Source organism: Equus caballus, chromosome 15 (assembly GCF_041296265.1).
Source record: "Equus caballus isolate H_3958 breed thoroughbred chromosome 15, TB-T2T, whole genome shotgun sequence".
NCBI classification, from domain to species: domain Eukaryota; kingdom Metazoa; phylum Chordata; class Mammalia; order Perissodactyla; family Equidae; genus Equus; species Equus caballus.
In genome coordinates, this window is record NC_091698.1 from 58103134 (window position 1) to 58128903 (window position 25770).

General features: G+C 40.0%; 1 long non-coding RNA gene across 4 annotated transcripts in view; it reads right to left on the reverse strand.

The window, feature by feature from the left end:
- The window catches only part of LOC111768098 (uncharacterized), a 592572-nt gene extending 583812 nt beyond the window's left edge, over positions 1-8760 (reverse strand). For all 4 annotated transcript variants that reach the window (XR_002800153.2, XR_011426439.1, XR_011426438.1 and 1 more), the window contains exon 1: positions 8343-8760. This is a non-coding gene — a long non-coding RNA (uncharacterized lncRNA). The remainder of the gene's footprint in view (positions 1-8342) is intronic.
- Positions 8761-25770: the final 17010 nt, after the last annotated feature.

The following is a 25770-nucleotide window of genomic DNA, read 5'->3' on the forward strand; positions in this document are numbered from 1 at the left end:
AAGGATTTTTTTCCAATGAAAAACAGAAAAACCAGCATGCAAGAAGCCACTGGATACTTTTTGCTTTGCAAGTGCAATCATATCCAAGGTTCTTTTAAAATTTAAAAATTTTAAATGAAAAAGCCCAAATACGCTTTAACTGTACTTCACATCAGTTTTCAAAAAGGGCAAGATCCTTTGTAATCCTCGCCACATCCTTTGGGCTAGGTGAAGAATAGAGGGAAACATCCGAACTTCTAGTCTATGCTTTTTTAGATATCTTAGTTTCAAACCTGTTGGTGTCTTTAACTTTTTTTTTTTTTAGTTTGCTTGGTTGAAGGAAGAAAGAGAAAAAGGATTAGATTCTTTCATCATTCAACTCAAGTAATGAATTGCTTTGTAGCACAGCAGTAGTGCATGTCACTAAAATACTGATTTTTTTTCCCCCTTAATTAGTTTTTTTCTTTGGTCAAAACATGCTGCTCATACTTTTCCCAAAAAAAAGACTATTTATGTTTAACAAATACATCAACAAATAGCTGAAGAGTACATACTATAACCAAAACATTCTAGGATTTGAGAGACAAAAATATGTGGTGTCCTGTTATCTTCAAAGGCCTTAGAACTGTCTGAGGAGATTAAACTTACATTCTATGAAAAGACAGCTAAAATTATGAACAAAAAATAATAAAAGCTAAAATAGCAGCTTTAAAGAGTTCAGAGAAGAGAGGTCCCTCACTTCCAGCTGGGCTGGCCTAAGGAAAGGCCAGAGGGAGAAGGAAAAGGTTTCACCTGAACCTCGAAGGATGGGCAGGGGTAGATCATTAGCCCAGAAAAAGAAACTCCATGACCAAGAGCATGAAGAAACGAAAGCATAGGATGGGCTCACACATAGTCATGGGACAAGTCACAAGAGTGTTTCACCTGGGCCAGGTGAAAAGTTCCATATCATCCAGACTTAGATCCAAAGGGTTAAGGACTATGAGCAAAGCAAAAACGTCGTTAGGCAAATTGGATTTGTTCTCCTGCTCTCCAGGGACAAGGTAAAGTTGATAAACATAAATTGGCTTAAGAGCTGACAAAGATTAGGTAGTATGGGGCCACAATGGATGTACCTGCAGGCCAAACTGAGGATTTTTATTTTTAAATTTTCCTATAAGTAATGGGAAATTGATGAAGACTTTGGTTTGTTTGCTTGATTGCTTGTCTAAGTAACACCATAAAAGCCATGTTTTCAGAAAGACAAACTTTGAAGCCATATAGAGCACAAATTGGAGTGGAACAGAACATGAGGTGGAAAGAACGGATTAGCAGAGCGATGCAGAAAAGCTGATCTGAACTGCAGCCACAGAACGAGGGAAGTGTCAGAGAAATTACGGAGGAACACTAAAAAGTAGGACTTGGTGATGAATTAAATCTGAGAGGTGCCCATTGGTGCCCCACACATAAACTCCTGGCACTCACTTGTCCACGCTGAAGCCTGCTTGCTGTGCATCTCTGCTCTAGGTCTTCAGCCTGGCTGGGGGAACATGCTGGGCCCACGTGCAAGACAAGCTAGAAACATCAGAGAGATGATAGCCTTTGAAGCAGCTTGGACCAGTAAGGACAGGGATTGGGAGGATAAATGCTGGAGATTTCTCAACCCTCCGTTAGAATAACTCGTAGTTCTATACTATCCCTCAGAGTACCTCAGTGGGATTAAACTTCAATTTCCCAGTGGCAACTTGTTTGATAATACACCACTTGTTGTCTTTTATTCACTATCTCTTTTCCCCACTTCCTTATCACCATTTCTTGGTATCACTCCCAAATAAACTTGGGACCCTGGGATCCTTGCCTTAGCATCTGCTTCTAGAGGAACCTAAATTAACAGTTAGGGAGAAAGTTGAATTAAAAATTAAGCAAAATAACGTGCCCCCACCCCCTGCCAAAGATGTCCACACCCTACTCCTCAGAATCGGTGAATATGAAACCTTCTATGGCAAAAGGGACTTTACAAATGTCATTAAGGTTCATTAAAGACCAGGAGATGAGATTATTCAGGTGTGCCAAATTAAATCACATGGATCCTTAAAAGCAGAAAACTTTTCCCGGGTGTGACTATGGAAGAATTGTCAGAAAGATGCAATATTGCTGGCTTTAAAGATGGAGGAAGGGGGGCCATGAGCCGAGGAATGTGGGTGGCCTCAAGAAGTTGTAAAAGGCAAGGAAATGGATTTTTCCCTCAGATCTTTTAGTAAGGATTACAACCCTGCTGACACTTTGATTTTAGTCCAATGAGACCTATGCTAAAGTTCTAACCTACGGAACTGTAAGATAATACATTTGTGTTGTCTTAAGCCACAAAGTTTGTAGTAATTTTTATAACAATAATAGAAAATTTATACATTATTCTTAAACTACTGAAAATTTGAAGTAGCCATAAAAAGCAAAATAAAACAGAAGACAATTTTTCAGGAGATGTTGGTCTGAATGTTCAATATGTTGTGTTTTATGTGTGTTCTTGATTGTATGATATTCTTAGAGATATTCACAGAGCCTCTTGCATATATGTAGTATCATCCTTCAACTAATTATGAGATGGGAAAGATGTTTGATGCTTGTTGTGTTTTGTTTTGTTTTAGCCAGGAAGTTCTTGTCATTTAATCAGTTCTGTTGAATCATATGTGATGCCCTCAAGAAGATATAATTTTCAAAACGTGTTGGTATAGAGGAAACTATGGCAATTGATAATAAAATGCTATTGTCAAACTCACTGTCTCTTCCCAGTGTTCAGTTTCACCTGGGCTATATTTAGAACCTTTCATTTAGAAAGGATGGCTCTGCGACAGAAGTGCTATATGAGTATATTCTTTGAATTTAAAAATTTCATTGAGTTGTGGCAACACACACAAGGGCTTGATATAAGAATTTTGACACATTAATTCAGAGCAAGTTAAAGTAACTTCCAGCGCATTGTTGGAAAAGATAATCTTGAACAGTTTTATTTAAGCATATGGTTTTTGCTTTCAAACTCTACACCTTCGGAATATTATATTATGAATGTTTTATTACATTCTAATCCTGGGTTACTCCATTTTTATCAGCCTCCATCTTTTCCTACTCTGTCCATACAATCTTTGCAGCCACACCAATCCTCCACCCTCCCCACAAAACAAGCACAATAGGGATACAATAGAATATTAAAAAGTCTAACCCACTGGTGAGCTGGATTTGGCAAGAGAGTTGGGTCTGCTCTCCCTATACAAAGAGTTCTGGGTAATACCCACACCTCCACCTAATGTCCGTCATGTGAAGCCTACCTAGCTTTCTGATTCATCTTCTGCCTGGTTCTGGCTTGTATGCTGGTAGTGATGGAGGCCAATTGTGACCAAGGCTGGGGCCTTGGCCTCTTAGCAAAGTTCTGCCAGCCTTTTACCCTGACAAGATTCTTCTCGAAGAGCTCTTCTACTCACTAGCACAGAACTCTCTGATATATGCATCTGGAAACCCAGTGATGCCGAGAGCTGCTGCTCTCTGAAACTCTGCCTTCCCTTGATGCAGATTCCACTGATTTGGGTTAGTCTTGCTCTGTGGGCTTGGTTGTTTATAGTGCTGCTTTCTCTGAGGTGAGCAGGAGGGAAGATGGAGGGAGGATCATTTCTGCCCCACTTTGTATTCCACGGCCTCTGACTCATAGCAGCCCCCACTCCTGCCTGCTCCAAGTACACAGCATACCTCAAAGCCACCTTAATTAAATCAAATTCGTATTTAAATAAACCCAAAACTTTTCTATCTGCAGATTGTTGAAGCCAAACGTTTTGCTTTTACTTCATCCTTTCTCACAATATTGTTGTTGTTAATGCAGTGGAGTCGATTCTGACTTCTAGCCACCCTGTGCACAGCAGAGCAGAACCCTGCCTAGTCTTTTTGCACCATCCTCTCAGCTTCCGGCACTATATCAGACAATGCTCCACTGCTATTCACTGGGTTTTCACAGCCAATTTTTTCAGAAGTGGGTGGCCAGGTCCTTTATCCTACTCTGGAAGCTCCAATGAAACTTGTCCACCACAGGTGGCCCTGCTGGTGTTTGAAATACCAGTGGCATAATTTTCAGCATCACAGCAACATGTGACCGCCACAGTATAACAACCAACACACGGGTGGTGTGGTTCCCTGCCCAGGAAACGAACTCAGGCCATAGCGCTCTGCCAATTCTTAACCACTAGACTGCCAGTGGCTTTCTCATAATATACCATCCACAATAAAATGAACTCTTGCCAAACAAATTTTAAATAACTCACTTTATATGTATACAAAGGTAAAGCCTACGATCTTTTTATATATTACAGTTTCAGTTCAATCACTCAAGTGGCAGGACAGGATAATAAATGTTGCTGTTCTCTCTGGTCGGCTGTGCAGTCCAGTGTTTCAGAGTGAGACCTGCGTACAGCACATCCTCTAACTCTGCAGATTTGACACCAGATGCACAGCCCCCTCCAAAAAAAGAAAAGAGAAAACTTCCCCTAAATACCAAGATAATTTGTAGAAAGGCTATATGGTTACAAAAGCATTTTGGCAAGGCTTAAGAAAATGAAATAAGGGAGAAAGCAAGTGCAAAAGACATTGAATTTCAAGTAAGAATGGACTCAAACACTTTAAAGCCAAAAATAATCTGTGTACCCTAGAGCTTGGGGACCGTCTGCCTCGGCGGATCACAATCCTGTAGCCATGTGTCCCCAAAGGACTGAAGAAGATGATTCAAGAGGATTACCTGTTGGTACAGGCTTTTAACACTGACAAATGTGGCTAGCTGTGAAGGCAGGTGTCTTCCACAGCTTTTATTTGCTATGGAGTTTTTAATGTACTTAATGCTGTTTTAATTCTCTTTCTACTAAGATCTTATTTTCTCTGAGACTGGGTCTTGTGAACTGAGGATTTGCCAACCATAGGACCTTTCAAGAACGTCACCCTGAAAGCTTTTTCTTTAAAAGTATCTACTATAGCTTTCTCACCATCTTTCCCTCTTTGCCCTCCCACAATCTTGCCTTTGATCCTACCCCCTCAATCAACACTACCCACCCTAAGGTCATCAATGATCTCCTCTTTGCCAGATTAAGTGGCCTCTCACGATTCTGGGGACAATCTTTTGTTTTTGAAACTATCAGTCTTCCTTGACACCCTTCTTAGCCTTGATGGTAGATATATAAAAATATCCTAATTCTCCTATATTTTTCTGTAGAATAATTCTTGGGTTTGATTATATTTTTGTTTTTGCTTTCATTTTAATAAATGTTTAGCAATTAATCAATTCAAAAATCTCTACTGAAAATTACTGCCCCTTTTGGGACCCTAGCTGACAGAAGAACAGACTGAGTTTGGAATGAAGTTCCATATGAAGCAATCTATACAACTCCTAATCTATCACAAGACTGGCAGTATAAATTTTGCAAGCTTTTAAGCAGTTTTCCCGGCATCACTGACACACTGATTATCAAATGGTGAGATTAAAGAGTAATCACTGATCATAGCCAATCCATCAGGATTCTAACTACCTTGGAATGTTCTAGAAATTCAAGACGGCCAGGGAAGAAGAAACACACCAAAGATTTAACAATACAGTGTAGAGATTGATTTCTAACATATGTTGATCACAAATGTGTGCCTCATTAGGGCCTAAGGTTAACACTTACAGGTAGGCAAAGTCTAAGCTTAGGCATTGACCACTACAAAGAGCTATTCCTAGCCTGCAAGTTAGGCAAACCATCATTGGAAGTCTAAATATCATACAATAAACTTGACAGTCACTCAAACGCACATAGAAGAATAAGAGAGTCAGGCAGCTAGCTACTAATGAGAAGGATGTTGACTGTAAATCTGTAATGTTTATATGTATTTTTCCACTTGGAAATGGTGTTTTTAATTGGCTATTTTTGTGTTTGTTGCAAATTCACTAACCAGATAATATTTTGCATGCCAAAGTTACATATAGTTATAGTATTGAATTTTCTTTCCTCTATAAAAGGATTTATTTAACTAACTTCATTAGTTAAAAGAAAATTTAAGGCCATTGATTAACCTTGGTAAAGAAAGAGTAAACATAAAAACAATTTCTTACTCTAAGTTCAGGTATTTTTTTTTTTAATTTAAAAATAGACTACATTTTTAAGTTCAGGTTTAACAATGTGCTAATAGCTCATAATGAAGATAGCAGCCATCAGTTAATCAACCCATTAAGCTAGGATCAGAAGTGTCAACTCAAGTGCCATCTACTAATTTACTGACCCTTAATGGGTCAGCAAGATCTATAACCCAAAGACTGATATTTCTGCTTCTGTTAAAGTCACTTTGGAGGCCAACTCACTCCCTTCCATGATTATGATCTCTGACCTGGTACGGGCAGGGAGTCAACACAAAATCCATTTATGAGAATGTGCTCAGGGTTACTAAGTAATGGAATCTCCAGCTAACTGGTGAGTCAAGTGTCTAGGTAGAAGCTCTTTATGGAAGCACCAACTTTGTTTTTCTAAGGTGCTTGCGACCTTGTAAACAGACATGCACAATCTTCAGTTGGAGCTTCTGACTCCAGTAAGTTCTGGGTTCTTGAGCGAGCTAAGGTTTAACACCCACTCCCATTTCTATCCTGCTCTGTGAGTAAATCTTATGGGAAACGTCAATGGTCAAAATGAACTGAGTAGCAAGATGGTAAGGTGTAGGACTAAGCCTGCCAAATAGCAATTGTAAAATAAGTTTGGTTTTATTAAAGATGTAGCGGGTTGGATAGAAAGCTGCTTTGGTGACTAACAAGCAAAAAATAGATATAATTTGGTTAAATCTAATAAATGAGAATCAATTAACCAGTGTTTGCCTCTTTCAAGGGGAAGGAGAGAAAAAGTCGGAGCATATCTTACTCCAGATGGGCCTTCAAGAGGGCCTAATAAAAATTATGAATCAAGAAATCATTCATTTGAATCATATTTGTATAGAAGATATAATAATTGCTATGATAACACAAGTTGTTTTTTTTTTAACATTAGCATTTTCTTTCTCAGGTGATAACAGCAATTCATTGAACTACAAAGTACAATGTCCATTAGCAAACCATCAGATGCATGATGTCAGAGATTCAAAAGGATGTGTGCAAGGGATACAACTGGGCTTGATTCTGCTGCTCTGGTCCCCAGCCAAGCCTGTGGCCAAGGCTGTATAGATGCCATCAACTTCAGTCCTGCTCTGACAGTCCTTAGCTGTGATTTTCTCCCAAATAGGACACAGACATATAAGATACATTAACTGAGGTTCTGAAAAGGGGAGGCAAGAAAAAAAGAAAAAGCAAACTACTAAGTGCACTAAACATTAAAAGAAAAGTTTTATTGGAAGGAAAATTAAGATCAAATTGAAGGACATAAAGATTTGTTTTTCTCTTTACAAAGGAAATATGCCACTTTCATGCTGATGATGCTTGAAGGAGTCTCGCAAAGGAAACCATCTTTCCTAGGAAAACAGAGAGCCCCCTCTGTTGTTGGTGACATTGCCCTCTATTTTTCCTCCTATTTGTTGCCTTTGTTTTCCTCCCGTCATTAGCCAACCTCCTAGTACCACTGTGCCAACCTTCGCACAAAGACACCGTCTAAAAGCCTCTGTAGGAACGCAAGAGTCCCATGCTATGGAAAAAAGTGAACCTTGGGACCAAAAAGATGAGGAAGGAGTCAGCCTTTGGAAAAGCTCTCACAGACGTGAGTGGCTTTGGCAAGGTCAGCCTTTGGAGGTGACTCATTGCGCAGGTTCTCCACCTGAAGGCCGGCCTCAGAGAAACAACGAGGGGAGGAGGAAAGGAGGGGAAGAGAAGAGAAAGGCGGTGGGGAAGGAGGGCAGGAGGGAGAGGGAGTACACAAGGAGACAGCGAAGAGGGCCACTGGACCCTGCGGCGGGCAGACGGCGGCCCTCCCCGGTGCTCGTCACTAGGTGACATCCTCGCCCTCCACGCGGGCCCTTCCCGCGGGGGCACGGCCCCGCCCCACCTCGGGGACGGCGGCGCGCTCCGCCTCGGGCCAGGGGGCGGGGGCGCACGGCGAGCTGGGCCGGCCCTGCGGGAGAGGGCGCCTGACCCCACGAGGCGACAAGCAGTGCAGGGGGTCCAGCTCTCCAAGAGGCTTGGCTGCGTCCCCCCGCCCCTAGTCTCTCCACCCCTCGCCCATGGCTGCTGCACAAGCAGCAGCAGCAGCAGCAGAGCCAGAGCGTCACCGAAATCCAAGCGGAGCCCAGCTGCGCCGGGGCAGGAGGAGGGGGCCGGGGCGATCGGAGGGGGAGCGCGGGGCGCGGGGGCGCCGGGCGGGGCGGGGCGGCGGCCGGGCGGCGGCGGCGGCGGCGGCCGCGTCACTTACCCGGCCAGGGCGCGGGGCACTCGGCCGACTCCTCGGGGCCGCGGCGGCGGGCGGCGGGCGGCGCTGCCAATGTAAACACTCCGCCATGATTGCTTTGTTTAGCTAATTGAACCTGCCGCCGTCTCCAGTCCCAGGCGCTCCCGCTCTCCCTTCTCTCCCCTTCCCCCTCGCTCTCCCGCTTATTTATTTACTTGTCTTCCCCCCGCTCCTCAGTCTTTCCCTTTTTCTTTGGTCTCAGTAGCCGCTTTTAATGGAAGTCGAGGCAGTTGAGTGGTTGGTGCAGGGAGTGCGGTGGTGGATTTTCTAAATACAGGTAAAATGATACCCAAATCTCAGGCAGAGGTGCAATTTCTGCAGGAGGAGGAGGGTGTTTCTCTCCCTCCCTCCCTCTCTCCTTTCCCGCAACCCCCCCACTATTAGACTCTTCTCTGTGGAAAGTGCCAGACAAACGTTGTGCAACTCCCAGTCACCTTTTCTTTCCACCGAACTCTCTAGTGCCCAAGTTCGCAGGCGAATTTTGGACTCCGCAAAAGCGCCAGCTTCCTCCTTTACTTTGAAAACCTCAAATATAAGTGATGTCCGACTACCTAAGGGCGCGCAGAATGGTCTCCACCGCACCGGGGGAGGAATAATCATAATGCAGTGTGCTCATCAGGGGAGGATGACCTATTGGCGTCAATTCAACTCCTTCTTTAAGAAAACACCACACACACACTCACACGCACACACACACAAGATTCCAACTAGCACCAACACAGTGGAAAGCTCCCAAAGGAGTGGGACATTTGAGCCTTACGTTTGCGTAAATTATTGGTACTTATTTTTGCACAAATATTTGAAGAGCGGGTAGACTCTAAGCGTATATATTGAGTTTAAAACTTCGAGGAAATTTTTAGGTCCTGGTGGGAAGGAAGGCTCAGCACCCCTTTATATGTGTTTCTGTGCGTAGAAATGCACTTGATCACCAATTTGCACTATTTAATACAAGCATCTTTTAAGTCCTGTTCTAGGCGGATTTATGATGAGATTCAGGGTAATATATGGCAGAAAAATTCTGGCGTTATGGCCTCATTTTTTTAAAAAACTACTCCCTCAGTCTCACTTCTATTTATAACCACCATGTTGATGACACGAAAAATGATTCAATATTTTAATTCATAAGAAGGATTGAAAGTCCTCTACATCTTGCAGTAAAACTGTGCCTAAATTATCATGAGAATTAATCTCGTTAAAAGAAGTTATTGCCTTACCTGTGCTTAATTCTGTGTGGGGAGAGCACTATTGAATAGAGTAAGGTCATCCTTAGAAGTTTGGACCAACCATTTACAGGTCACATAACACATTGAGTGTATGTGTAAAAAGGCCATCTGATCCAATCAAGAGAACTCAACTGATGACTTTACACTATAGACCAGTCAGTGTGGGTGTTTTAACCACTAGGTCAATAAATAGGTGTCCAAGCGTTCTTACTATATATAAAGAGAAAGAAATTGTATTGCCGAACAATCAAAATGACCTCAGTCAAATCCCCTGCTTACACATAGCTTTAGTCTAGTCCCTCAGGAAAGTTCAACAGAAGATATAATCATGTTCCTTTCCACATTTTGTTCTTCTCTATTCCATGCTAAATTTTACACATTTTCCAGAATTCTAACCTAAATCTTATGAAACTCACCTTGATGTTTACCCTCTCCCATTGCTTGTACCTTACTTCTCTTGGCATCAGAAATGAAACTTCTGGGTTTCAAAACTGTGTGATCAAAGTCTTTGAATAGGGGACTCATCTACTAAGTACATGGAAGAATTTTTTCTATTGTACAAAAACTAGACTTAAGGAGCTATAGTTTCACTTTTAAAGTTAGATGAAAAAACAAATATGTTTTGCGTTAATTAATTTAAAGACCTGTTCTGCTTGTGTAAAATTGCTGATCCATATTGACCTTAATTTTTTTCTAATATATTGGAATTTTGCACATGTGCACCATTTTCCTGTCCATCCTCAGATTCGTTTCATATGTCACTTGCCTTGAAGTGAGATCCGTTTTGGAAGTTGGAGTGAGAGGGGCAAGTGGAGCTGCTCTTGAGCCCATTCCAAATTCTTGTCTCTCTCTGTAACCAGGTGTGTTAGAAAAACTCAGTCTTCTGCCTGTGTGTCTCCTTTACCCTCACACTACTGCCCTACTCACAACACTTCACTTCTGACACTTCTGGTCACCAAATGTGTGTGGGGGATTTCCCCACACTGGGCAATTCTCCACAGCACCAACTGGGTGTCCTACAGTGTAACTCAATTTTGACGCTATCTTCCTGGAGATAGTGTCCGATTCCACCGGTTAACGGCTCAGTGCCACAAGACTGCTCCCACTTCCCTTCAGATGCCAATCACAAGTAGTAGGTCCTCAGGTTACCCACAACTTCTGTTCCGCTTGGCTACAAATCAGAGGTTCCCATGACCTCCTTCCCATTTGGATTCGATTAATTTGCCAGAGCAGCTCTCAGAACTCAGGGAAACATTTACTTACGATTACTGGTTTATTAAAGGGTATGATAAAGGATACAGCTGAACAGCCAGTTGAAGAGACACATAGAGCAAGGTCTGCCAGGGTCCTAATCACTGGAGTTTCTGTCCCTTTGGAGTTGAGGTGCATCACCCTCCTTGTTTAGATGTGATCTCTACCCTGGAAGCTCTCTGAGTCCTATATCTTTGGGATTTTTATGGAGGCTTTGTCATGTAGGCATGACCCGTCATTAACTCCATTTGCAGCCCTTTTCCTTTCTCAAGAGAATGGGGGTGGGGATTGGGCAGGGCTAAAAGTTCCAAGCTTCTAATCATGGCTTGATGTTTTTGGTGACCAACCCCGATTCAGGAGCCCAACCAAAGTCATCTCAGAAGAACAAAAATTGCTTCTAATGCTCTTATCACTTAGGAATTTACAAGGTCAGGGACAGATCAAAGACTAAATATTAGAACAAGAGATGCTCCTAGTGCTCTTATCACTTACAAGTTTATAAGAGTTTCAGGAGCCCTGTGTCAAGAACGGAGGACAGAGACTAATATATGTATATATTTCTTATTATTTTATACTAGGCAAGGTCACACTATAGATTTGTATATATGTATCTTCCCTCCCTTACTAGTTATTAGCATTCTTTAATCTTCATACCTAACAAAATGTTAAGTGTACACCAGATATTTGTTGAAAATATGTTGAAAAAATTGAAAACTGATGCATAGCTAGATTTTATTTTTAGATTCTTATGGTAGACTGTTGTATTGATGGGCCCCAGTAATCACACCTCCCTGTGTTCATGCCCTTGTATAGTCCGCTCCCTGACCATGGGTTAGTCACGTGAATTGCTTTGGCCGCTAGGAAGTGTGATAAAGCAGAAATTGGATAAGCACTTGCACATCGGGGCTTGTCCTTTTAGGATGTTCCCTTTTGGAATCCAGCCACCATACTTTAAAGAAGTTTAGACTATCCTGCTAGAGAGAGAGGCCTCATGAAGGAGAACTGAGGCACCCCAGCTACCTGCTGAATTCAGCCACGAGTGATCCCAGCCAACACTGCTTAGAGCGGAATAACTGTCCAGTCAATTCATGGAATCATGGCAATAAATCATTGCTGTTTCAAGCCACTAAGTTTTGGAGTGGTCTGTTACGCAGTCGTGGATGACTGATACAGCTCCCCCCAGTTTCAAGGACTAGGGACTATGCTGGAGATAAGGATTTATCAAAAGGATGTGGGAGTCGGGGGAAGGAAACCCTGAGAACTGCCTGGTAGAGCTTCACAGAACTAAAACTTCGTTTGTCACCTCTTAGAACTCAATGACATAGTTACTCCAATGACATAGTAGCCATTCTGGTGACTGTCTTTTTGTTATCACTTTAGAATTAAGCATCTTTGAGGCTGTGAAGCAAAGTCAAAAGACAAGGTCAGGAGTTCAGCTGTCCTGCATTCAAATCCCAGCTCTGCCCCCAAGTAACAAGGCAGAGTGAATAAATAGGAGTCCTTCCCAATCCTTGGGACTCCTAGAAATTAGGTATATTAAAAATATACATTTTTCTCAGGAAATTTTTCAAGTGAGACCAGCAGTAAAAAAAATAATGAGTAATGCTTGGAAATTTGGGGCTCAGACACAACCCCAACACATACATGAAAGTGGGTGTCTGGTTATCTGTTAGTCAAGTTATCTCCCTGTGTACAATAGTCCTTGGTTGTGAATTATGCACCTAAGAACCTGGGTCCTGGGATCTTTCATTTGGTTCTCTATATTTGCTGCTGATATAAACATACATACATACAAACACACGGGCCAGTTATTCAGATTACAAATGGGAGTGTGAGTAGGCAAGAGAGTATAGAGGTCTTAACATGGCAAAGGACCAAGTCTGCTAAACTTAAGAACTTGAGCAATGTTTTATCTTCAAAAGGTGAATTCTCTCAGATCACTAAATGCTCAAAAGTTTTATACAACCATGAGATATCATTTACAAATTAATCAAATTTGTAAAGCCAATAAGACCCAAATTAACCAATTAATTTAATGTGATAATATTTTGCCTAAATTATGTCTAGCCTTATGAATATGGCGCTGGTGATGACGGGCATTCCTACACCGCCATGTGCTATGTAGTCTTGCCAGGAGCCCACCACTTTTGATATTCAAAGTTCTGTTGAACATTCCTGTGCACAGGCCTCCCTGACCTCATTTGGCCATCACTTGGGACGCATCAAGTTCTTATCTGTTTCAGTTCAAGATAATTAAAGTTGAGCTACTTAGCACCAACTCTAGGCACAAATATGGGCACTAAAATGATCAAGAATATACTTATTTTTAAGGTTAGCATTAAATTAAAAACCCCACTTTAAGCAAGATTACTATTAGGTAAATAGCACTGGGGTGGCAGAAAGGGTACCTGGGTTCAACTCCATATCTGACACTAATCCCAATGTAGCTTGACTAGGACTCTTAGATATTTCAACTTGGGAAGAGGAAAGATCTCAGAGTGACAAAAAGATTTTTGTAGAAATCATAAAGTAATGTTTTTCTATGGTGGAATCTCAGCAATGTGGCAGAGATGGGGGGTGGAGGGGACACTTTTTGTGGTAGGGTGGCTTTTCAGTGTCTCTCCTGCAGTGTCTAACTTCTAATTCCACCTAAACTTAAGGCTTAGCCTCATCTCTGGCTCTTTGATTTAATCTTCCCCTCCCTCAATTTTAATTCTATTAAGCTATTTCTCCTAAAAATTTAGGCATATAGTAGTATTATTTTCATGGGTTCCTTAAATTACACTGTTTACTTCTAGACTATGTCCATTAGTGATGAATAAAACAACTCCTCCGTTATGGCTCCCCAATGGTCATTAGGTTTCCAGGAAATAAAATTTCTTTCTCTCAGTATTGGAAAAAGTTTTGGCTTAAGAAGATATTTTTCAAATCTGAGGAGAATAAAAATTGGAAAACTCATGCATTCTGTAGTTTTTGGAATGCATATAAGGTTCTAATATGCAGCAGAGTTATGAAAAGATCCAATTCTCCTAACAGTTTCATTATCCTTTGTTTTTTGGAAAACTATAACCTCAGCATCCATGGAAAACCCAAAGAGAAGAATTGCAGGGTCTTGACAATGTTTCTCCCTGCTCTTGGCGCAGGTAGTCGGGAAACATGAATTTCCCACTTCCAGCCAGGCACTTCTTGGAATGGGTGCAGAATCATCTATGGGCGCAGCTGCTGTTATACTTGAGGGGTCCCAGAACCCAGACACAGCTCTTTGAGAAGCCAAATGAGTATCTTCCCAACCACGACCACCTCATTCACTTTTTTTTTTAGCCTGAAATATTAAAATAAGCCCAAAATGTTTTTAAAATTTAATTATGCCCTTTGGAATCCATGCTTTGGAAAACTGTTATTTTTCCTTTAAATAAACCAATATCTGGAATATATACATACTTATGGACATATATATATGTATACATATATATACATATATATGCAGAATATGCTCAGAAAACACACTTTACTATAGCATGCAGGTTAGTAGAAAAAAATAGAGAAATACACAGTTCGCTCTTGTATATATTTTTAAAAAGATACTAAATTTATACCTATGCCTAGCAAGCTGTTGGCTGTTCAGTGATGTGTACACTCTACTGCGAAACAAATCTTATCATTTTTCTTAGTGGTAACCTGTGAGGGTGAGGAGAGATGAAAATGATTGGCACTATTCTATCCCTATATTGTACACTCTTTAAAGGTGGGTCCAGTAATGCTCTCTATTCTATAGAGAAGTAATAAATACTGTCTTTAGGAGATGGTGATTATAGTAATGATGCTCCCTTGCCAGAAAAAGTAACAAAGGTATTTTAAATTGTATTTTTATCATGATAGGGAGATTTCAAATAATTTAGCTAATTTTAACTAATAACTACTGAGAATTAACATTATTATTTAATGCAATCAGTACTTGAATAGAACATAAATCCAAGAACTAAGCACTAGGGAAGATGTAGAACAGATAATGTTTAGAGATTTGTAATTCTCCAGGATAGAAAAGGGAGAACCCAAAGGAAATTAAGTGCTGGTTTTCTCAAATAAGGAGATTAGATTTTCTTATTTCTTAAAATTACCCTGCAAAGCATATATTTTATGACCTATGTGTAGTCTTATAATCTTCCAAAATGTACAATGTAGATTATATGCATTTCTACATCAAGACTTTTTATTTTATTTCTAGCTTCTGTTTCTTTTCCTGAGGGTAAAAGTAAACTATTACTTTATCTTGTTTTCATAGATTATTTGAAAATATAAAATACATATTAAATGTTTATATATTATAAATGCTATATCAACTTGTTCACTCTACTAAAGGCACTTAGCATTGTAGTTGCATTTGAGAAGTATATAAGCACAAAAAAACTTCAGTTAATATGCTCTAGCATTTCTTCAATAAACAGTGTGAAGTCAAATTCGTCTGTAATTTAACAGTTGCTAGTAGCAGCCCCCTGTGATACTAGTTGAAAATAGCTACTCTGAAACATGAAGCACAGCACAGAGAAATTATTCTAGAGGTTTGCTCATTTCCCAGGGTTCTGTCCAGATTGAACCAACTGGTGCAGAAGCATGAACCTGAGAAAGAGCAGTATGAGCAAGCTCAGGTGTTGAGCTATTTCAGCTGTTTCTCCCTCCTCCTCCTTCTGTTCTTCCCCTCGGGTCACTTGAAAACACAAATAAAAGTGACTAGCATTTAAAAATGCAAATAAAGCGGAAAATTATATAGAACAATACTCTCCAAAGTACAGTGCAAGAAAAAATTATTGGAACGTCTACCTATAGGCACTTATTACACTTGTTATTTTTTTATTATTTTCATCAAAAATAAAAATAAGTTATGCTCAACCTTTAACAAATGAATGGACACAAGTGCTCTCAATGATCTGGATGGCTGATGGCTGCCTGTCAAGTATGATGTGCATGAATCCTGATGGAAGAAATATGTACACAGATAGACACCATTTCGGTGGGCGTTGCAGCTATCCTGCCTAGCTGATACCTGGATTCAGCCCCATTCTTTCATTGATTTGGAACAGGAAAAGATGAGGATCCAGGAGGCTCAGCCATGTTGAGGAGGAGCCACAAGTCCTCTATAGGTACCAACCATCCAAAAGGAAGCATTTTTGAACCTCTAAGCGTCTTCTACCCTAGGGTCAGTGTTGAGAGGATGGGAAGCTGAAATTTTGGGGCCATTTTCATGTTTTCATTTTTGCCTATGTACCATTTGAATAGATTTTCTTTCTTCTTTTTCTCCCTCCCTTATTCCTTCCCTCCCTCCTAGCTCCCTCCTTATCTCCCTCCCTCCCTCCCTCCTTCTCTTTCTTCCTTCCTTCCTTCCTCCTTTCACCTTTCTTTTTTTGCTGATGTTAGAGTGCTTAATTTAGTTCTACCATGTCCGGGGAAAAATGAAACCTGCCCATATAAGTCACATAACTCATTCTCTGACAGCATTTTAACATGCTTCTGTCATGAGTTCTCACACAACAGCGGCTATAACCAAGAAAAGACGCTAATGGATTATGAATCTTGTTGGCATTATAATGACATTAACTAAATATATTTTTGTACAAAGACTCCAAAGTTTTCAAATGAATGCCCCATCAGTAGAAACAGTCTTTGAAAATGAATACTTCAAAATGTATATTTAAATACACTTGAAGATATTAATATAACATATTTTATATAATTTATATATTATTATATATTCACATATGATACATATAAATGTATACTTATATAGTACATAAATATATTTTATAATTTATAAATAATATATAAATATAAATACATTAAATACATTTGAATTTACATTATTTTTAATATATTTTTATATTTACTTATGCCACTGTACTCATAAATTATGCATTTTGAAAAAATAAGGTTAATTTTCTTTTCATTGAGTTAATGATAGGTTACAATCTTGTGAAATTTCAGTTGTACATTAATGTTTGTCAGTCATGTTGTAGGTGCACCACTTCACCCTTTGTGCCCACCCCCCACGCCACCTTTCCCCTGGCATCCACTAAACTGTTCTTAGTCCATAATTTTAAATTCCTCATCTGAGTGGAGTCATACACAGATTATCCTTCTCTCGCTGGCTTATTTCACTTAACATAATTCCCTCAAGGTCCATCCATGTTATTGCAAAGGGAATGATTTTGTTCTGTTTTGCAGCTGAGTAGTATTCCATTGTATATATGTACCACATCTTCTTTATCCATTCGTCTGTTGATGGACACTTAGGTTGCTTCCACATCTTGGCTATTGTAAACAGTGCTGCAGTAAACATTGGGGTGCATAGGACTTTTGGGATTGCTGACTTCAAGCTCTTTGGATAAATACCCAGTAGTGGGATGGCTGGATCGTATGGTAGTTCTGTTTTTAATTTTTTGCGGAATCTCCATACTGTTTTCCATAGTAGCTGCACGAGTTTGCATTCCCAGCAGTGTATGAGGGTTCCTTTTTCTCTGCAACCTCTCCAACATTTGTTGCTATTAGTTTTAGATATTTTTGTCATTCTAATGGGTGTAAGGTGATATCTTAGTGTAGTTTTGATTTGCATTTCCCTGATGATCAGCGATGATGAGCATCTTTTCATGTGCCTATTGGCCATCAGTATATCTTCTTTGGAGAAATGTCTGTTCATGTCTCCAGCCCAGTTTTTGATTGGGTTGTTTGATGTTTTGTTGTTGAGTTGTGAGAGTTCTTTATATATTATGGATATTAAGCCTTTGTCAGATATATGACTTGCAAATATTTTTTCCCAGTTAGTGGGTTGTTTTTTTGTTTCAATCCTGTTTTCATTTGCCTTGAAGAAGCTCTTTAATCTGATGAAGTCCCATTTGTTTATTCTTTCTATTGTTTCCCTTCTCTGAGAAGGCATGGTGTCTGAAAAGATCCTTTTAATACTGATGTCAAAGAGTGTACTGCCTACGTTTTCTCCCAGAAGCCTTATGGTTTCAGGTCTCACCTTTAGGTCTTTGATCCATTTTGAGTTTATTTTGGTGAATGGTGAAAAAGAATGGTCAATTTTCATTCTTTTACATGTGGCTTTCCAGTTTTCCCAGCACCATTTGTTGAAAAGACTTTCTTTTCTCCATTGTATGCCCTCAGCTCCTTTGTCAAAGATAAGCTGTCCATAGATGTGTGGTTTTATTTCTGGGCTTTCAATTCTGTTCCATTGATCTGTGCACCTGTTTTTGTACCAGTCCCATGCTGTTTTGATTACTATAGCTTTGTAGTATGTTTTGAAGTCAGGGATTGTGATGCCTCCCGTTTTGTTCTTTTTTCTCAGGATTGCTTTAGAAATTCGGGGTCTTTTGTTGCCCCATATGAATTTTAGGATTCTTTGTTCTAGTTCTGTAAAGAATGTCATTGGGATTCTGATTGGGATGGCGTTGAATCTGTAGATTGCTTTAGGTAGAACGGACATTTTAACTATGTTATTCTTCCAATCCATGTACATGGAATGTCTTTCCATCTCCTTATGTCGTCATCCAATTCTCTCAGAAAGGCCTTGTAATTTTCATTATATAGGTCCTTCACTTCCTTAGTTAAATTTACCTCAAGGTATTTTATTCTTTTTGTTGCGATTGTGAATGGTATTGTATTCTTGAGTTCTTTTTCTGTTGGTTCATTACTGGAGTATAGAAATGCTACTGATTTATGCAAATTGATTTTATACCCTGCAACTTTGCTGTAGTTGTTGATTACTTCTAACAGTTTTCCAATGGATTCTTTGGGGTTTTCTATATATAAGATCATGTTGTCTGCAAACAGCGAGAGTTTCACTTCTTCCTTCCCTATTTGGATTCCTTTTATTCCTTTGAAAAAATAAGGTTAATTTTTTAAAGGTAAAGAGTAAATAAACAATATTGTTAAAAATTTTAGTTTTATTCTATTTATCAATGTTAAATTCAACATTTTTCTCTCTCATATGATGAATACACCCTGTCCCTAATATTCTCAATATATCAGTCAGGGTCTAAGCATTGAAATAGAAGCCTATCTAAGATTTTTTTCGGCGGGGGGGTGGAAATTTAGTACTAGAGGGTGCTTACCCAGGAAATGGAAGAATTAAGGAACTGAGTAAGGGATGGCAAAGCAGATCAGAGACTAGCAACCCTGGGTTAGAGGATCCATGGGACAAGAGGGGACCAGAGCCAGAGTTGCCTGGCAGAAGCTGAGCAGGAGACATAGCCACTGCCAGGGGCACTGCCACAGACAAGAGAGTCTGGGAGAAATGTTCTGGCCTCTGCCCACCTTCTAGTCTACAGAGTCTGGCCAGATCCTCCCACTGGCAAGCCTAGCCTCATGCAGGTGTCTGGATAGCACAGCCCCCAGGGGCAGAGGAGAGCAGGGCGAAGGGTAAGAGTGGAAACGAGACAAACCTGCCCAGTGCCTGCTCACAGAACTTCCCACAGTTCTCTAAATAGTCTCTGTCCTTTTGTATCTCTACATCTTGACACATCTCCATCCATCTGCCAGGAATGCCCTGCTTTCTTTTCTTTGCCTATCAAACTCCTCTATGTCTTTCAAGGACCAAGTCATTTATTCCACAAACATTCATGGAGTTTCCATATTATGCAATTTACTGATTGCTGGGTCATCAGTACTATCAGTTTCTTTTGAAAATAAATCTATTTCCAAAACTTTTGTGATCATTGAATATATTGAGTCAGCGTGGTCTAGTAGTTCTGAGCAAGCATTCAGGACCCAGACTACCTGGGTCAGAACCAGGCTCTGCCACCTATCAGCTGTGTGAGCAGGCCTCTGTTTCTTCATCTGTAAACTGGGGAGAATAACAATATGTATGTTGAAGGATTGTTAGATAGATAAAATAAATTAACATTTGTATACCACTTAGACCGGTTCCTGGCAGTAGTGATTTCTTTGTCTGGGTTGGTTAAACCAAATATATGAGGACAGAGTCACTCTTTTTTCTATGCTTCCACAGCCCTCCATCCATATTTCCATTACTGAATTCATTACAGTGAGCTGTAATCTACACATCTGTCACATCTGGTAGAATACGAACTAAGGAGTCTATGATTAATCATCTTGGTATTCCCAGTGCAAAGAACATAATAGATGCTCAATAAGTGTTTGTTTAATTAATTAATCACTTTATCTAAACCTCCCCTGTGTCATGAATCATGAAATGAAATGATGAGTGTCAAAGGAAATATATTTTTAAGAATTCAGAGAAAAGAGGAATCAGTCTACTTGACGTGACATTCATGGAGAAGGTGGATCTAAGCTTTTACAAATTAGCTAGGATTAGACACACACAGCTAATCAGAAGAGGTGAGGGGAAATATGAGCAGAGACCTGGGGGGGAAAGCATGGGGACATGTACAGGAGCAAAGAGTGAAAGGAGCTCATGTAGACATGGCTTGAAAAGGTAGGTAGGAGCCAAATTGTGGAAGGCATGTGGGAAGATCCTCTTTCTACTATAGACCAAGGGCTTCAATCTCTGTTTCACTGTGACACCCTTAATGGGTCAAAATTACGCCTGTATCACTCACCTAAGCTTACTCAAGATTAAGTACGGCCCCTATCTATCTCCCTATCTTTTATAACCTTAACTGTTTTTAGTATCAAATAGATAGATGCTCCAAATTATTCTCTGGTTAAGAATTGTGGGGAACTATTGGAAAAATGAGTTGAGTACGTTCAGATTAATCTTCAGGGAGATTATTATAACAAAAATCTATAAAATACTTCCTAATAATAATATCTAGGGTAGTATCAAGCATGCAAGTTTGCAAAAAAAATGAGTAGATGATGAAGAAAAAAATCAAGCTAGAGAATAAGATGCATGGCCAAAATTCTTAATTCAATAAGTGCAAAAGGATTATTCTGTGCTTCATTCCAGCTAGAAAATTCATTCTAAAATCTGAGAATTGAGACTCGTCTGTAAGCGGCTTTGTTTGTCTTCTTTTACATGCACAGTATGCTGCAAAGCTCCTGAGAGCTGTCATTCGGCTCTGACCTACTTTGAAGCACATTTCATTTTTGGCTGGGAGATCTGAGAGTGTACAATTCCTCAGGACAGTAAGAAATGCCCATCTTTGGTATTAAATCAAATTTCCCACTGAGGCACTCGATGGTGAATTGGTCTCAAATAGTCTAAATCCCTCGCCTTGTGTGGTGAGGTTGCTCTTACTGTTTGGTTCAGTGGTGAGTAGCTTCAGGGATCTCTGGGTGAGTTATGGTCCACCTTTTGGTCCAAATTACCTTTCTGCCCTTTTACAAAATTCCTACATCTCTCTGTCCCTCTGCCTCCTTCGTGGAACTTCGTTTCTGTATCTAGCAAGTGAAGCTTTGTGACCTCCTCTTGCTGTATTATCAGCATCTCTCTCTGAATTGGTCAGCAGGATGGAAATATTTTCAGAACAATTCAGCCAGCATATACTCCCTTCTGGGTACCAATTACCTCAAACCTCACACATAATATAAATCCCCTGATACTAGAAAAGGATGTTTTTCTGCATTTTATGCTTTCTTATTATGCTTGGTTTTTGCTGGTTTGTTTGTTTGAAACTAAGTTGAGAAATTTTAATAGCTTCTTTGCTTTGCGGAAGTGTAAACAAATAAACGTAGGGTTTTATTCATGCAAAGAGCTGGTATGTAGAATGTCATTATGTTGTAATTCATTAGTTAGATAGTCTAGGCACTTTCCTTGTGCTCTGCTCTCAATGTCTACTTGCTTTCCTGGAAGGACATGTGGTCCAGGGTAATCTGGTGGCCAGGCTCCAATATGGCTCCCAATGAGTCTTGTCTTCTGGTATTTATGCCCTTGTGTAGTCCCCTTCCACAGTGAATAACATCTAATATGGCAGAAATGATGAGTTGTGGCTTCTAGGATTAGGTAATAAAAGATATTGTGGTTTCTGCCTTGGTTTCTTGGAAATTATTCACCTTGGGGAATACCAGTCATGCTACGAAGGCACTTAATCAGCTCTATTGACTGGTCCATCTGGTGAGGAACTAAGGCCTCCTGCCAACAGCCGGCACCAGGCATGTGAGTCAGCCATCTTGGAAGTGGGTTTCCAGCACTAGCCAAATCTTTAGATGACTGTGGCCCCATTTGACACCTTGATTATAACTCATGAGAGACCCCAAGCAAGAACAACACAGCTACGCCACTCCTGACCCACAATGACTGTGTGAGACAATAATTGTTTCTAGCCCACAGAAACTCCACAAGATAATTTTTTATTGTTGCTTTAAGCCTCTAAGTTTGAGGGTAATTTGCTGTGCAACAATAGATACTAATATGAGGGGCTTCTATTCTTAGCTGAAACTGTTTTACTCCTTAAGTGTCTACGTTAAAAAAAAAAAAAACTCCCTACTATGAGAATGAGTTTTTTCCCCAAATCCTTTCTGCTTTACATGAGAAAATGATATTCCTCCTATTACCATGCTCTTGATCATTGTAAAGCATTTAACGTTAACTGACAGTAATTGGTACCCATGCTCCACACTTTTCTTAGTTACTAAATTCTACTGTAACCTCTGCGAGGGGTGAGGAGGTAATCGATATGGAAGAAATTTAATCTCAGCCTGCTACAAAGGAAAAGCAATACACATGATACGCTATTGCAAAGTTGATTTTTTTCCCTGAGAAGAAAAAAAATCTCCTCTAGAGACTATTTTTGGTTTTATCTGCTCTGTCATTAGTCAATGGATATCAAATATTTTATATTATCTTCACAAATTTCACGGTAATTAATGGATTAAGAGCTAAGAATCCTGGGTTCAAGTTTTAATTGGGCTACCTTGTAGCCTGTGACCTTGAACAAATTAATTTCTCTAGTCCTTGGTTTTCTCCTCTGTGAAATGAAACAATTGAAGTCCATTTGTTGGTTCAGCCCTTTACTTCATGTTTCTTTATTATCTTCAGTATGCCTGGCCCTGCACGATAGGTGAACAAGAAAAGCGCTACTCCTGCCTTCTTGGACTTGGCAACTTCCATTTAACATTGCATGACTTCATTTTGGGAATAACTCAGGTTGGGAAAGGGTCTATAAAAGGAGTAAATTCACCATGTATTTTTTAGCATCTATGATGTTAATCCTGGGCTAGCTGCTGATACTCTAATGCCTGCAAATTAATAACAGATTGTATGTTGTTCTTTATGTTTTGTAAGGCGCTTTCTCATTATCATGTGTGAACCTCTCAGAAGCCATTTGTGATTGCTAGGTTTTATTACCTGGACTATCCACCCCATCCACCTCTAACTCTGCCTTTGATTATATTAGATTCCACTGCTGTACATTCTCAAATGCATGTCTCCAGAGCACTTATTCCACCTGTAATTAAATAGTGAACCAGGGAATTTATTAAAGTCTGCCTCCCCTTCTAGATTGAACCATAGTCTGGGTCATTACTCTATCCTAGTATTTAGATCAGAGAAGGTACTCAATGTATATTTATTGTGAATGAATTTATTTTCAACTTTATATGTTTATAGGTGAAGAACCTAAGTCAGAAAAGTTAAGTGACTTGCCTAACGTCACACGTTGAATTGCATAAGCACAGATTTGGGCCAGCACCTGCGCAGAAGATTTCAATGCTACTTGGGTTAGACAGGATGTGAGTTTATACGCTTGGTCCTGTGCCTCCTACACCTCCCACCAGAGTGGTACCTGTTACAATCGATAAACATACATTGACACATCATAATCACCCAAAGTGCGTAGTTTACGTTACAGTTCACTTCCGCTTGATTCTTTTTTATTTTGGTTGCAGCCACAGCAGGGATAATAGCACACCATGACAGAGGTGTTGAGGACAAGAGACAACCAGGTACATCACCCCTATTCTTCAGGAGTCTTACTCCATATGACACATGCTTTCAGAAAAAGAAATTTTGCTAGTGATGAGAAAGGAAAATTGAACCAAAAATTTAATTTTCAGTTGGAAGTATTTTTTTTATAAGATTTTATATTTTTCCTTTTCCTCCCCAAAGTCCCCCAGTTCATAGTTGTATATTCTTCGTTGTGGGTCCTTCCAGCTGTGGCATGCGGGATGCCGCCCCAGCATGGCTTGATGAGCAGTGCCATGTCCACGCCCAGGACCCGAACCAACGAAACACTGGGCCGCCTGCAGCAGAGCGCACAAGCTTAACCACTCGGCCATGGGGTCAGCCCCCAGATGGAAGTATTTTTAATACTAAATGTAAATTAACTTGGCAAATAGTTCATTTGAAAATTAGCTGTATTAAACTTGTTTCTTTTTAAAAATATTAGAAAATATGAAAAATGAGATAAGAAGTTTGTCTTAATATCTTGTATCTCTTATTATTTTCCCTTTCCCAATTATAAAATCCTAATAAGTGGATTTGTCTAAATGGAAAATATGTTTGTATAATAATAAAATTATATTTCCCTTTCCTCCTTCAAAAGCTAGCCTCCTCATTTAGAAAACTGTATTTACTCACTTACATTTTGTATTTTTGCTCAAGTGTCAATTTTCCTGTACAGTCTAACTCTATTAAAATACATTTGCCTGTGGCCATGCCATCTTTAACTTTTCCTTAATTTGCATGCACTTCATATCTCAATGCAAAGCCTAAAATGTCTGACACAAAGTCTATACGTAACAATACTTTTGATTGACAGGAAGGTATATTATGCATTGATATGACATCATATTTATGTATAACAATGACTTTTTGACTGACAACTAAGCGATGAATGAATTCTGGACACCTTCTATACACTATTTTTTATAAGACAAACTAAAATATCCAGATAATTGGCTGAATTTTTCATGCCAATTGCTAAGCACTGAGTATGGGCAGACACAATGAGCTAGTGTCTTATTCTTTCCCTTTTCCAGAGGAGAAAGATGATATTCTGTCCTAGTAGAACATCATGTGGTTCCACTCCGTTTTTTTCCTGTAATGATTTTGTGTGCTGGAAGTTGGCAACTCTGATATTAAATGAATTGATTTAAAAAAAATAGGCATGCTTACAAGTGGTCTGCGGAATATTTTCAAGAATCTAATGGTGAGAGTAGAAAATCTTAATGGGATTCTGCATCCTGGTCTTGTGAGAAGACTCGTTCAAGAGGCATGATCCACATCAGTGCACACCAATGCCAATCAATTAAGTTGTCTTTCTAGAACATCTACCATGCAGTCAGCATTCAACACAAGGTTCAGACACCAGAAGGACTTAGAGAGTGCCACCAGGCCATACATAATTAAGTGTTAAATAATGTAATAGACTGTAAGAATCCAGCAAAAGGCAAAGCCAGAGTGGGCTGGGAAATATAGTGGCCTGCTCTGTAAGAGACCCAAGCTCCATCTGAACTTTTATGCTAACCAGCTGTCTGACCTCAGGCAAGTTACTTAACAGCTTCTCATCTCAGTTTCCTCATCTGCAATATGAGCAGAGTGATCTCCCAGCTCTATTGTTCTACGACTTTATGTGACAGACTTCACAGAGAAAACAAGGCCTGCAGTGAGCCTGGAGAGCAGATGTTAAAGCCAACAATGGAATGGGCATGAGTGGGCAAATGAGGATGCCCATGTCAGGAAGAGATCCTGCACAAATGAGATTCTGTGATGAAAATGACCCTGCTCTTCACAAAGTCAGCATCTAACTTAGCTCAACGAAAAAGTAAAAGAATGATGGGGGCCAGCTGGTGATGCAGTGGTTAAGTTTGTGCACTCTGCTTTGGCAGTCTGGGGTTTGCTGGTTCGGATCCCGGGCATGGAACTACACATCACTTATCAAACTACGTTGTGGCAGGCATCCCACATATAAAGTAGAGGAAGATGGGCACAGATGTTAGCTCAGGGTCAGTCTTCCTCAGCAAAAAGGGGAGGATTGGTGGCAGATGTTAGCTCAGGGATAATCTTT